The sequence below is a fragment of the Mobula birostris genome, chromosome 13, assembly GCF_030028105.1.
Source record: "Mobula birostris isolate sMobBir1 chromosome 13, sMobBir1.hap1, whole genome shotgun sequence".
NCBI classification, from domain to species: domain Eukaryota; kingdom Metazoa; phylum Chordata; class Chondrichthyes; order Myliobatiformes; family Myliobatidae; genus Mobula; species Mobula birostris.
Genome location: NC_092382.1, coordinates 27,948,989 through 27,961,389, shown reverse-complemented (window position 1 = coordinate 27,961,389; position 12,401 = coordinate 27,948,989).

The following is a 12,401-nucleotide window of genomic DNA, read 5'->3' as shown; positions in this document are numbered from 1 at the left end:
CCTCATCCACCCCATCGAGACCTTTCCACATTTGGTGGGTTTCAGTGAGATTTAACACCCCCTCCCCACCCGCGTTTATTAAACATAGGTCAGTGCAGGAGTACAGGACCAAGGCTGGCAAACACTCCTCATATCTTAACCCCTTCATTCCCGGAATCATCTTCTTGAATATCCTCTGTACTCTCTCCAATGACAACACACCTTTTCTGAGATATGGGTCCCCAGTAGCCTAAGTGCGGCCTAAGTAGTGTTTTAAGTATCAGCATTACCTTCCTGCTTGTATATTCTACTTCACTTTAAATAAATGCCAGCATTGCGTTTGCCTCCTTTACCACAGACTCAACCTGTAAATTAACCTTCTGGGAGTCTTGCCCGAGGGCTCATATTTCCTTCTGTACTTCTGTTGTTTGAACCTTCTCCCCAATCAGATAATAGTTCACTGTTGTTCCTTTTGCCAAAATGCATTATCGTACATCTCCCAATATTGCATTCCATCTGCCACTTTTTTTGCCCATTCTACAAATTTGTCTTTATCCTGCTGCAATCACATTGCTTCCTCAGCACTACCAACGCCTCCACCTATCTTTGTATCATCTGCAAACCTTGCCACAAAGCCATCAATTCCATTATCCAAATCATTGACAAACAATGTGAAAAGTAGCAGACCGATTACTGATCCCTGAAGACCACTAGTCACTGCTAGCCAACTAGGAAAGGCTCTTTTTATTCCCACTCGCTGCCTCTTGGCTTTCCGCCATTCCTCTATCCATGCCAGTATTTCTTCTGAAGTTTATCCTGTTATGCGGTCTCATGTGTGACACCTTATCAGATGCCTTCTGAAAATCCAGGTAAAAGATGTACACTGCCTCTCGTTTGTCCATTCTGCTTATGACTTCTTCGAAGAACTCTAACAGATTTGCCAGGCAAGGTTTCTCTGTGCAGAAGCTGTGCTGGCTTTGACTGATTTTATCATTAGTCTCCTAGTACCCCAAAACCTCATCTGTTACAATAGATGCAAACGCTTTCCCAGCACTGAGGTGAGGCTAACCGGACTATAATTTTCTTTCTTTTGCCTTCCTCCCTTCTCAAAGAGTGAATTGATATTTGCAATCTTCCTGTGCTCCGGGACCATGCCAGAATCAAGTGATTCTTGACAGGTCATGAGCAATGCATCTGTTATCTCTTCAGCAACCTTTCTCAGGACTCTGGGATGTAGTCCATCTGGTCCAGGTGACTGATCCACTTTAACAACCTGGGAACCTAGCACGTTTTACTTTGTAATAGTAATGGCACTCACTCCTGCTCCCTGACACTCACGGATCTCTGGCACACTGCTAGTGTCTTCCACAGAGAAGACGATGCAAAGTCCCATCAAGTTCATCTACCATCTCGTCCCCATTTCCACCCCATCAGCATCATTTTCCAGTGGTCTAATATAAACACGTTTTTTATCATGGTTTATATTATTGTCTAGTTTGCTCTCATATTTCACCTTTCCCCTTCATAGAGCTTTTTTCTTGGTTTCCTGTTGTTGGATTTTAAAAGCTACCCAATTATCAAACTTGCTACTCACTTTTGCTACCTTATGTGAACTTTCCTTGACTTTCATACCGTCCTTAACTTCTTTTGTCAGCCACGGTAGCCTAGCCCCGCTGTTTGAGAACTAATTCCACAGGACATATCCAGTACATTATGAACCATTCTCAGAAACATCAGCCACTTCTGCTCTGGCGTCATCCCCACCAGGATCCTTCTCCAATCCACCTGGGGAATCGCCTCTCTCATGCCTCTGTAATCAGGAGATCAAAGGACAGAATACACTCCCTCCACTCTATATACATGGAGAGGTAGTGGAAAATGTGGAAAACCTAAAGTTCCTTGGAGTTATGTTGTCAAAACAGCTGACACGGACCACCAACACCTCGCTGCTTGTTAATAAGGCACAACAAAGACTCTTCTTCCTCAGAAAGCTGAAACAGGCCAAACTCCCACAAAAGCTGTCGCTTAACTTCTGCAGAAGCACAATTGAAACCACCCTGACCAACAGCGCCACCGTGTGGTATGCCGGCTCCACAGCCGCTGAGCAACGGGACCTGCATCACGTGGAGAAGGCGGCCCAGCGGATTGTCAGGATGGAGCTCCCGGGACTTGACACCATCTATTCCAGCAGACTCAGGAGGAAAGCAATCAGCATAACCAGAGACACCACACACCCCGGCCACTCCCTGTTTGACCTGCTGCTGTCCTGCAAAAGGTTCAGGACACTAAAAGCCAGAACAAACAGACTGAGGAACAGCTTCTATCCCAGAGCGGTGGCCTCCATCACACCACTCCCACAGAACAATGACTGAAACTGTGAGCACACACATGCACACATTCTTGTGCATTACTGTGACATTCTGGTGCTGGTGTAATTTATTTTCTGTTACTTATCTATTTAATATTGTTTTTCTATTACTGTCTTGTTTTTATCTACTGCTTATTTAATTGCCTGAGAGGAAGCCAAACAGAGTTTCATTGTACCCATGTATAATGACAATAAATATCATTCAATTCAATTCAATTCCCTTTATTCTATTGCGATTCTACGCATCTGACCTATGCTTCTCCCTCACAAATTGCAGGAGAAATTCAATCATATTATGATCACTGCCTTCTAATGGTTCCTTTACATTAACCTCCCTAATAAGATCTGGGTTGTCACACGACACCCAATCTAAGGTAGCAGTTCCCCGAGTAGACTCAAACATCAGCTGCTCTAAAAAGCCATCTCATAAGCATTCAATACATTCCCTCTCTTGCGATCTCACACCAATCTGACTTTCTCAATTCTCCTGCAGATTGAAGTTACCTACTATAATTGTGTGTTTAAATTTATTACGTAAGTGCCACACATTCAGGAGTATCTGGGGCAGAAGTGAGGATACATGCTTTTACCAAGGAGAGAAGGTGTTTTGGAAGCTGAAAGGCCTGAAGGTGGATAGGACTCCTGGACCAGAAGGTGAACACCCCAGGGTTCAGAAAGAGGTACCTGAAGAGATTGTGAAGGCATTAGAGTCATAGAACACCACAATACAGGAAAATACCATTCAGCCAATCTAGTCTGTGCCAAAGCATTAATTGCCGAGTTCCAACAACTTCCACCTCCTCCTCGTACCCCATCCATTATTTATTTTTATACACGCATTCTTTCTCTCACTCTCCTCCTTCTCCCTCTGTCCCTCTGACTATACCCCTTGCCCATCCTCTGGTTTTCCACCCCTCCCCCTTTTCCTTCTCCCTGGGCCTCCTGTCCCATGATCCTCTCATATCCCCTTTGCCAATCACCTGTCCAGCTCTTGGCTCCATCCCTCCCCATCTCCCCCTCCCCCTCCCACTTTGAAATGTCTTACTAACTCTTCCTTCAGTTAGTCCTGACGAAGGGTCTTGGCCTGAAAGGTCAACTGTACCTCTTCCTAGAGATGCTGCCTGGCCTGCTGCATTCACCAGCAACCTTGATGTGTGTTGCTTGAATTTCCAGCATCTGCAGAATTCCTGTTGTAAGTGTGAGGTGGTTCATTTTGGTAGGTCAAATATGACGGCAGAATATAGCATTAATGGTAAGAGTCTTAGCAGTGAGGAGTATAAGAGGGATCTTGGAGTCTGAGTCCATAGGACACTCAAAGCTGTTACGCAGGTTGACTCTGTGGTTAAGGCATAGTGTGCATTGGCCTCCTGTGGGACTGAGTTTAAGAGCCGAGAGGTAATGTTGCAGATATATAGGACCCTGGTCAGACCCCAGTTGGAATAATTTGCTAAATTCAGGTTGCCTCACTACAGGAAGGATGTGGAAACCATGGACAGGGTGCACAGTGGATATACAAGGATGTTGCCTGGATTGGGGAGCATGCCTTATGAGAATAGGTTGAGTGAACTCGGCCTTTTCTCCTTGGAGTGACTGAGGGCGAGAGGTGACCTGATAGAGGTGTATAAGATGATGAGAGGCATTGATCGTGTGAATAGTCAATTGGGTCTTTTAAGAGTCTCCTGGATAGGTACATGGAGCTTAGAAAACTGGAGGACGATAGGTAAGCCTAGGTAGTTCTAGGGTAAGAACATGTTCAGCTGAGCTTTGTGGGCTGAAGGGCCTGTATTGTGTTGTAGGTTTTCTATGTTTCTAAGGGGCTGCACGTGAGGCTGCTGAACAAGATCACAGCTCATGGAATTACAGGAAAGATACTTGTATGGATTGAAGATTAGTTGACTGACAAGGGAGAACGAGTCAGAATAATGTGGAGAATTCTGTTTTGCTGTCAGTAACTAATGGTGTTCCATAGGGGTCAGTATTGAGACCACATCTTTTCATATTAAATCTGAATGATATGGATGACGGAATTGATACCTGGGTGATGAACTTTGCAGTTGATACAAAGATAGGTACGGGACAGGTAGTTTAGAGCAGAGCCGGAGTCTGCAGAAGGACTTTGATAGGTTTGGAGAACAGACAATGAAGTAGCAGATGAAATACATTGTATGCAAGTGTACGGTCATGTACAATTGGTAGAAAGAATAAAGATGGAGAGAAGAAAAATAAATGGGAGAAAATACAAAAATCAGAAATAGGTACTTGGGAGTCGGTGAGCAGGAGCCCCTGAAGGTTTGCTTGCAGATTGAGTTGATTAAGGATGACAGCTGTAATGTTCGCATATAAGAGCAAGGATGTGACACTGTAGCTTTATAACACATCGGTCAGTTCGCTCTTGGTGTATTGTGAGCGGTTTCTGACCTCCTGTCTGAGAAAAAGATGTGCTCGTATTGGAGCGCGTCCGGAGAAGGTTCATGAGAATGATTCCAGGAATGAAAGGTTTAACGTATGAGGAGCGTTAGACGGATTTGACCCTGTACTCACTGGTCTAGACCAAAGAGAGGGGATCTCATTGAAATCTATCAAATATTGAAAGGCCTGGACAGAGTGGCTATGAAGAAGATGCACCCGACGCTGTGTGAGTCTGGGACCAGAGGCCACGGCCTCAATGTATTGAGCATCCACTGACAGCAGAGAATTTCTGTTGTCAGGGAGTGGTTAATCTTTGGAATTCATTGCCATGGATGGAGTAGAGGCCAAATCAGTGAGTGTATTTTAAATGGATGTTGAAAGATTAAGGGGAGAAGGCAGGAAAATGGTGTTCAGAGGGATAATGAATTGGACACAAAGGAATGGTTGAACAGACTCGATTGGCTGAGCAGCCTCTGTCTCACATCTCATGGCTCATGGACTGAAGAAGAGTCTAGTGAGGTTGCGTTAGGGTTAGGGTATTGTTAGGGTATCCGCGCCTGGATTATTGTATTCAGTTTTGGTGGTTCTGCTGTAGGAGAGAGGACGTCAATCTGGAATGAGTGCAGGAGACATTTACGAGAATGGTGCCGGTACTCGAGGGACTGAGTTCTGGAGAGAGGCTGGGCAGGTTGGGACTTCACACCTTGAACTGCAGGAGATTGAGGCTGACATGATGCAGGTGTCCCAAACCCTGAGTGTACAGAACTGGGGAACGTGCACCGTCCTTTTCCCCACTTTTGTGGAACCAACAACCAGACGGCATCGGTTCAAGGTGAGAGAGGATTGATTTAATAGGGATGCCAAGGGAAAATTATTAATCCGCTCTCCCTTCCGGTTCATTGTTTAACTAACTCGATGAGTTCACTCTCAGGTTAAAGGAGCAACACCTCATATTACATCCGGGTAGTTTACAACCCGAGGCCATGAACATTGATATCTTTAACTTCTACCTCTTCCTTTTCTTTTCATCAACCCACACACCCGTCTCCTCCATTCTGTCTCCCCACTTCTCTCTTCTCCACTGTGGATCGTCTCCCTCTGGTTCCTCTTTTACTTCCTCTTTTCCCCATGGTCCGCTCTCCTATCCTATCAGATTCCTTCTTTTCAGTCCTTTGCATTTTCCACCTCCCACCTCACAGTGTCTCACATCATCTCCCACCTCCCCCACCCTCTCACCTTCACTCTTACCTGGTTTCACCTGTCATCTACCAGCTTGGACTCTTTCCACTCCCGCACCATCTTGTTCCAGCTTCTCCCCACTTCCAGTCCTGATGAAGGGTCTCGGCAGGAAATCTGTGTTTTACTTTATCCCCCTCTATAGAAGCTATCTGACCTCCTGACTTCCTCCAAAATTTTTGTTACTCTGCATCTCCAACATCTGCAGAATCTCATCGGGACAGAGTGCAGAATGCAGAGACTACATCGGGTCTCACTAATGTCGAGGAGGCCACACCTGGAAAACTGGAAATAGGAGATGACCCCAACAAGTGATGATGTTGAAAAGTTGCCTCATGTGGAAGGACTGTTTGGGACCCTGACTGGTGGTGGGGAGAGTGGTTTGGGGCAGGACTGGCACTTCATCTACTTGCAGAGTTGGCTTCCGGCCCCCTGCACCCCTCCATATCGCTGCAAACCTCTCCCTTTTGTGGACAACACTGCCACTTGGTGGTGATTTGCCACAATAACAGGAGCCCCTGATTTGTGGATTCCATTGTCACCGGGTGACGCTCTGCCGCAGTAACACTGAGAGACAGAAATGTGACGCTGCAGTCTGCTGAAATGTTTATTCAAGGTTGTTTAATTCCATTTCCAGCAGACAAATGTAAACGAGATTGAATTAATTATTACTCTGGCTCCAATGCAGCACGAAAACACAACAGTAAAAACATATATCCACAGCTTATAAACTGTGCACGGATTGATTGTATGTCCATAAAGTGCCTGCACATAAGATGAGAGACAGGAAATGATAAAGTAGAGGTGTTTGGTGTGTGGAAGGGTGGGTTAGTTGGGTAGAGATATTTATCAGCCTTACTGCTTGGGGAAAGTAGCTGTCCCAGAGGCTGGCCGTCCTGGTGAGGATGCTGCGTAGTCTACCCAGATGGGAGTGGGACAAACAGTCCATGAGTGGGATGGGTGGAGGGAGATTATGAAAATCAGGTTGGTGCTTGATCTCAAGAGAGGGAATTTGGAAAATACCAATGAGATGCCTTTTAGAACAGCTTGCAATTGTGCCCATTAGGGAAAAGTTAATTCTGGAGGTTTAACGCATGAGGGGCATTTGATGTCTCTGGGCTTGTATCCGAGACCATTTAGAAAAAAGCGAGGGAGACTCTCGAATGCCGAAAAGCTGAGAAAGAGTGCATGTGGAGAAGATTTTTCCTGCAGTCGGGGACCAGGGGAACACACCCTCAGAATAGTGGGACCTCCATTTAGAACAGAGAAGAGGAAAAGTTCTCCCGCTGTGTCTTATGATCTTATGATTAATCAACACGACCCTGCATGATCTAAACTCCTGCATTCATTCCCCTCATTCCCTTTAATTATTATCTATCTCCACCTCAAAAATACCCAGGCAACCGGCCTTCACACACTTGGGGCAGTGAATCCCAAAGATTGCACACTCAAATAGATAGATACCTCATTGATCACAAAGCAAAATTAAATAAAATGTAAAAAAAATCCTGGAATTTTCACACAACTCCATTTGAAATGAGCATCCCTTATCGACCCCTCTCTGTAGCTCTCTAACTGACGAGGAGAGTTACTCTATCAAGATGCTCCACAAATATCCTATCGTTTGTGAATATGCTCTAAATTCAGGGCCAAATCACCTCACCTCTGCTGGTAAGTAACATCTTCCACCTGTAAACTGGAGCATAATCCGATTTTAACAGGTCCCGAAACCAACCCTGACTGTAAAGTGACCTTGTACAATGGCACAGAAACCATGTCACCCCCAATGTCTTTAATAAGATTTACTTCATCACTGTTCGTCTCATCACCAAACTTTAGAACACTGTCTAATATAAGTGACTGAGAAGCCCCAGTATCTCGAAGAATTTTCACTGGTACCGGTGTTGACCCTTCCATTACTAATACAAACCCATCTGACATAAAATGATGGAATCCCTACTTAACTCAGTCAGACCTCTCAGTCCTTAACTGAGCCTCAACAGAAAGTTCAGAACCCTGTGGGTTTATAGGTGCTTCAACATACTGATCACAGGCATGTGGGACTGCCTCCTTTTCCTTTTTCTTCTTCAGGACAGAACAATTAGCCATCATATGACCAGCTTTCTTACAATAGTAACAAGAGAGACCAGAATATTTCTCCTTCAACTGCTTCCCTTCATCTTCACTCTTGTCACTAGTCCCAGCTTTAATTTCTGGTTTACCCTGGTTATCCCTGCTACTCCTTTGGAAGCTCTTATTCTGGGTAAACTTAACGTGATGAGTTAAAGCAAACTTATCTGCTAATCTAGCAGACTCCTGCAAAGTGGCAGCATCCTTTTCGACGCTGCCAATCAGTGTAAACGATTGGTGCGGGTACGGTGTGAGACACCACCCCCTCCCCACCCCACCAATATCAGCCCCGACCCTAATATCACACAATAGACCAAATGTGAGTAACGAAATATACTTTAAAGTAATTTGTAGTGATGGGTTAGTGGAAGCAAATAAAAGAAAAAGGCGCCACGTAAGTAACTTATCAGTCTTGCGCACATAATATTTTAATACGTTGGAGCTCACGCCTCCGATTCCCTCCACAACTTCCTTAAGAGACTCCGGCTACCCTCCGAACCCCCGAGGTCCGGTATCCGCCGCCCTGGAACTGCTGTCTGTTCCTCACACGTCCGTCCTCTCTGCTTGCCTCCCGAAAAAGCCCGCGCTCCTCACCCAGCACACACGTACAAGATAGCAAAACATGACTTCCGTTGGTTACCCAATGAATACAATTTCCATTATCACTAATAATAACACAAACATGAGGTTACAGTGAACTCAGCAGTTAACAGTACAAGAAGCCATTTTGAAATAAACAATTAACAGTTAACAGCCCATCTAATATTACGGAGAACCCTACACAAGTAAGACCAGAATACTTCTCCTTCAACTGCTTCCCTTCATCCTTACTCTTGTTATTAGCACCAGCTTTAATTTCTGGTTTACCCTGGTTATCCCTGCTACTCTCTTGGAAACTCTTATTCAGCGTAAACTTAACCTTATGAGTTAAAGCAAACTAATCTTCTAATATAACAGACTCCTGCAAAGTGACAACGTCCTTTTCATCTAAACGCAAACACGAGGAAATCTACAAATGCTGGAATTTCAAGCAACACACATAAGAGTTGCTGCTAGGAAGAGGTACAGTCGACGTTTCGGGCCGAGACCCTTCGTCGAGACTAACTGAATGAAGAGATAGTCCGAGATTTGAAAGTGGGAGGGAGAGGGGGAGATCCAAAATGATAGGAGAAGACAGGAGGGGGAGGGATGGAGCCAAGAGCTGGACAGGTGATTGGCAAAGGGGATATGAGAGGATCATGGGACAGGAGGTCTAGGGAGAAAGAAAAGGGGGAGGGGGAGAAACCCCAGTGGATGGGCAAGGGGTATAGTCAGAGAGACAGAGGGAGAAAAAGGAGAGAGAGGAAAATAATGTGTGTATATAAATAAATAACGGATGGGGTACGAGTGGGAGGTGGGGCATTAGCGGAAGTTTGAGAAGTCAGTGTTAATACCATCAAGTTGGAGGCTACCCAGGCGGAATATAAGGTGTTGTTCCTCCAGCTTGAGTGTGGCTTAATCTTTACAGAAGAGGAGGCCGTGGGTAGACATATCAGAATAGGAATGGGATGTGAAATTAAAATGTGTGGCCACTGGGAGATCCTGCTTTCTCTGGCGGACAGAGCGTAGGTGTTCAGCGAAACAATCTCCCAGTCTGCGTCGGGTCTCGCCAATATATAGAAGGCCGCATCGGGACCACCGGACGCAGTATATCACCCCAGCCGACTCACAGGTGAAGTGTCGCCTCACCTGGAAGGACTGTTTGGGGCCATGAATGGTGGTGAGGGAGGAAGTGTAAGGGCATGTGTAGCACTTGTTCTGCTTACAGGTATAAGCGCCAGGAGGGAGATCGGGGGGGGGGAGGGATGGGGCGGGGGGACGAATGGACAATGGAGTCGCGTAAGGAGCGATCCCTGCGGAAAGCAGAGAGCTGGAGGGGAGGGAAAGATGTGCTCAGTGGTGGGATCCCGTTGGAGGTGGTGGAAGTTGTGGAGAATTATATGTTGGACCCAAACGCGGGGTGGTAGGTGAGGACAAGGGGATCCCTATTCCTAGTGGGGTGGCGGGAGGATGGAGTGAGAGCAGATGTGCTTGAAATGCGGGGAGATGCGTTTGAGAGCAGAGTTGATGGTGGAGGAAGGGAAGCCCCTTTCTTTAAAAAAGGAGGACACCTCCTTCGTCCTGGAATGAAAAGCCTCATCCTGAGAACGGATGCGGCAGATACGGAGGAATTGCAAGAAGGGGATGGCATTTTTGGAAGAGACAGGGTGAGAAGAGGAATAGTCCAGGTAGCTGTGAGAGTCGGTGCCCTTATTGTAGACATCAGTGGAGAAGCTGTCTCCAGAGACAGAGACAGAAAGATCTAGAAAGGGGAGGGATGTGTCGGAAATGGACCAGGTAAACTTGGGGGCAGGGTGAAAGATGGAGGCAAAGTTAATGAAGTCAACGAGCTCAGCATGCGTGCAGGAAGCAGCGCCAATGCAGTCGTCAATGTAGCGAAGGAAAAGTGGGGGACAGATACCAGAATAGGCACGGAACATAGATTGTTCCACAAAGCCAACAAAAAGGCAGGCATAGCTAGGACCCATACGGGTGCCCATAGCTACACCTTTAGTTTGGAGGAAGTGGGAGGAGCCAAAGGAGAAATTATTAAGAGTAAGGACTAACTCTGCTAGATGGAGCAGAGTGGTGGTAGAGGGGAACTCAACGTCATCCTCCCTTTCCAGCTGCATGAATACCTGACGCCGGAAAGAGATTACGGTGCGGAGGGTGCGTCTCTTAAATTTGTGTCTGATGGCAGTTATCTCCGACCTTACTTGTCCCAAGCGGGCTAGTGGGGGAAGCAGGTCCTCGTTGGGGATGAAAGGCTTAACGTGACCGAGGACGATGCTTTGCGTGGGAGCTGCCACCATCTCCATCTGTAAAAAGATGTTTTCCACAGTGATGCAGCTACTGAAAGCCCGATGCACCAACTCATCATTCCCCAGATAAAACGCTGCCTTCCCGAACTCTTCCTCGGTGCCCAGAATACCACCTTTCCCAACCAGGTCCTCCATGGCCTCCGCACACTGTTCCAGAGTAGTTCCAGGACGCAAAATACATTGCACCCCGCGCTCCCCGAAGGCCTGCGACTCCCTGGAGACCGGTCCGGCATGCTGGCACCATGTCTGAATCGAGAAATCTACGGCGGTGTCGGTTATAAAGTCCTGGAGCGAGTAGAGTAACTGGCCGGAAAAGTTAGTACTCGACAGTACCTTGCTGACTAGGCGCAAGAAATTCCAAAGCCAGGAAAGGCTCCATCGGTACTGGAGAACTCCTAGACCGTGAGAGATGAGAGGTCTCAATCGCTGCTCCGGCTCCTACACCGAACGAGAATCACGACGACGGGTGGTGGTGGGGGGGGGGGGGGGGGGGTGGGGGGAAACAACGACGTTTGTCTCCGGTTTTTGGAGCGAACCGGTTTCCTGGCGAGTTGCCAGCGGCCTCAGCTGAGAGCTACGCAGTTAGCAGCCGTCAACAAATCCGGTCCAAACTGGCAGAGAAACTCCAAACGAAGCTTCCACGCTAAAACAGCCACTCACTCACATATCCAATAGGCATTTCAAACCACCTCCAAATCACGATCATAATATAGCAAATTTTCCACGATTTCTCCCAACTCATTCCGAACAGCTCCATGTTGTATCTGACCCTGGGAGTTTGTGATGCAACTGTGTTGAGGGAGACTCACTTCGTGTCTGATCCGTTGAGTCTGTGATTGAGTGGTGTGGAGGGAGCTTGACTCTGTTTCTTATGCAGGAAAAGTGTGACGAGACAGCGTGGAGGGAGCCTCACTCTGCTTCTGATTCAGGGATTCTGTGATGGGACGGTGTTGAAGGAGGTTCAACCGATGTCTGATCCGGGGAAGCTGACATAGAGTGGTGCCGTGTGTAATTTTTTCAATGCAGGACCCTCTAACTTTGTGAATTGATGGTGTGGAGGGAGTCTCACTCTGTGTCTGACGCAGGAATTTTGTAATGCGATGACGCAGGGAGAAATTGTCTCAATGCCTGACCCTTGAGGTGTATCCTGGGATGGCTTGGAGGGAATTATCTCTGTCTAACCCTGTGAGTGTGTGATTGGGCGGTGTGGAGGGAGTTTCACGCTGTGTCTAATCCGGGGAGTTTGTGATGAGATGGTTACAAGGGAGCTTCTCTCTGTGTCTGATCCGGGTGTGTGACGGGACGGTGCAGAGGGAGCTTCCTTCTGTGTCTGCTCCGAGGAATTTGAGGTAGGGTGCTGCGATGGGAGAGTTTCTCAA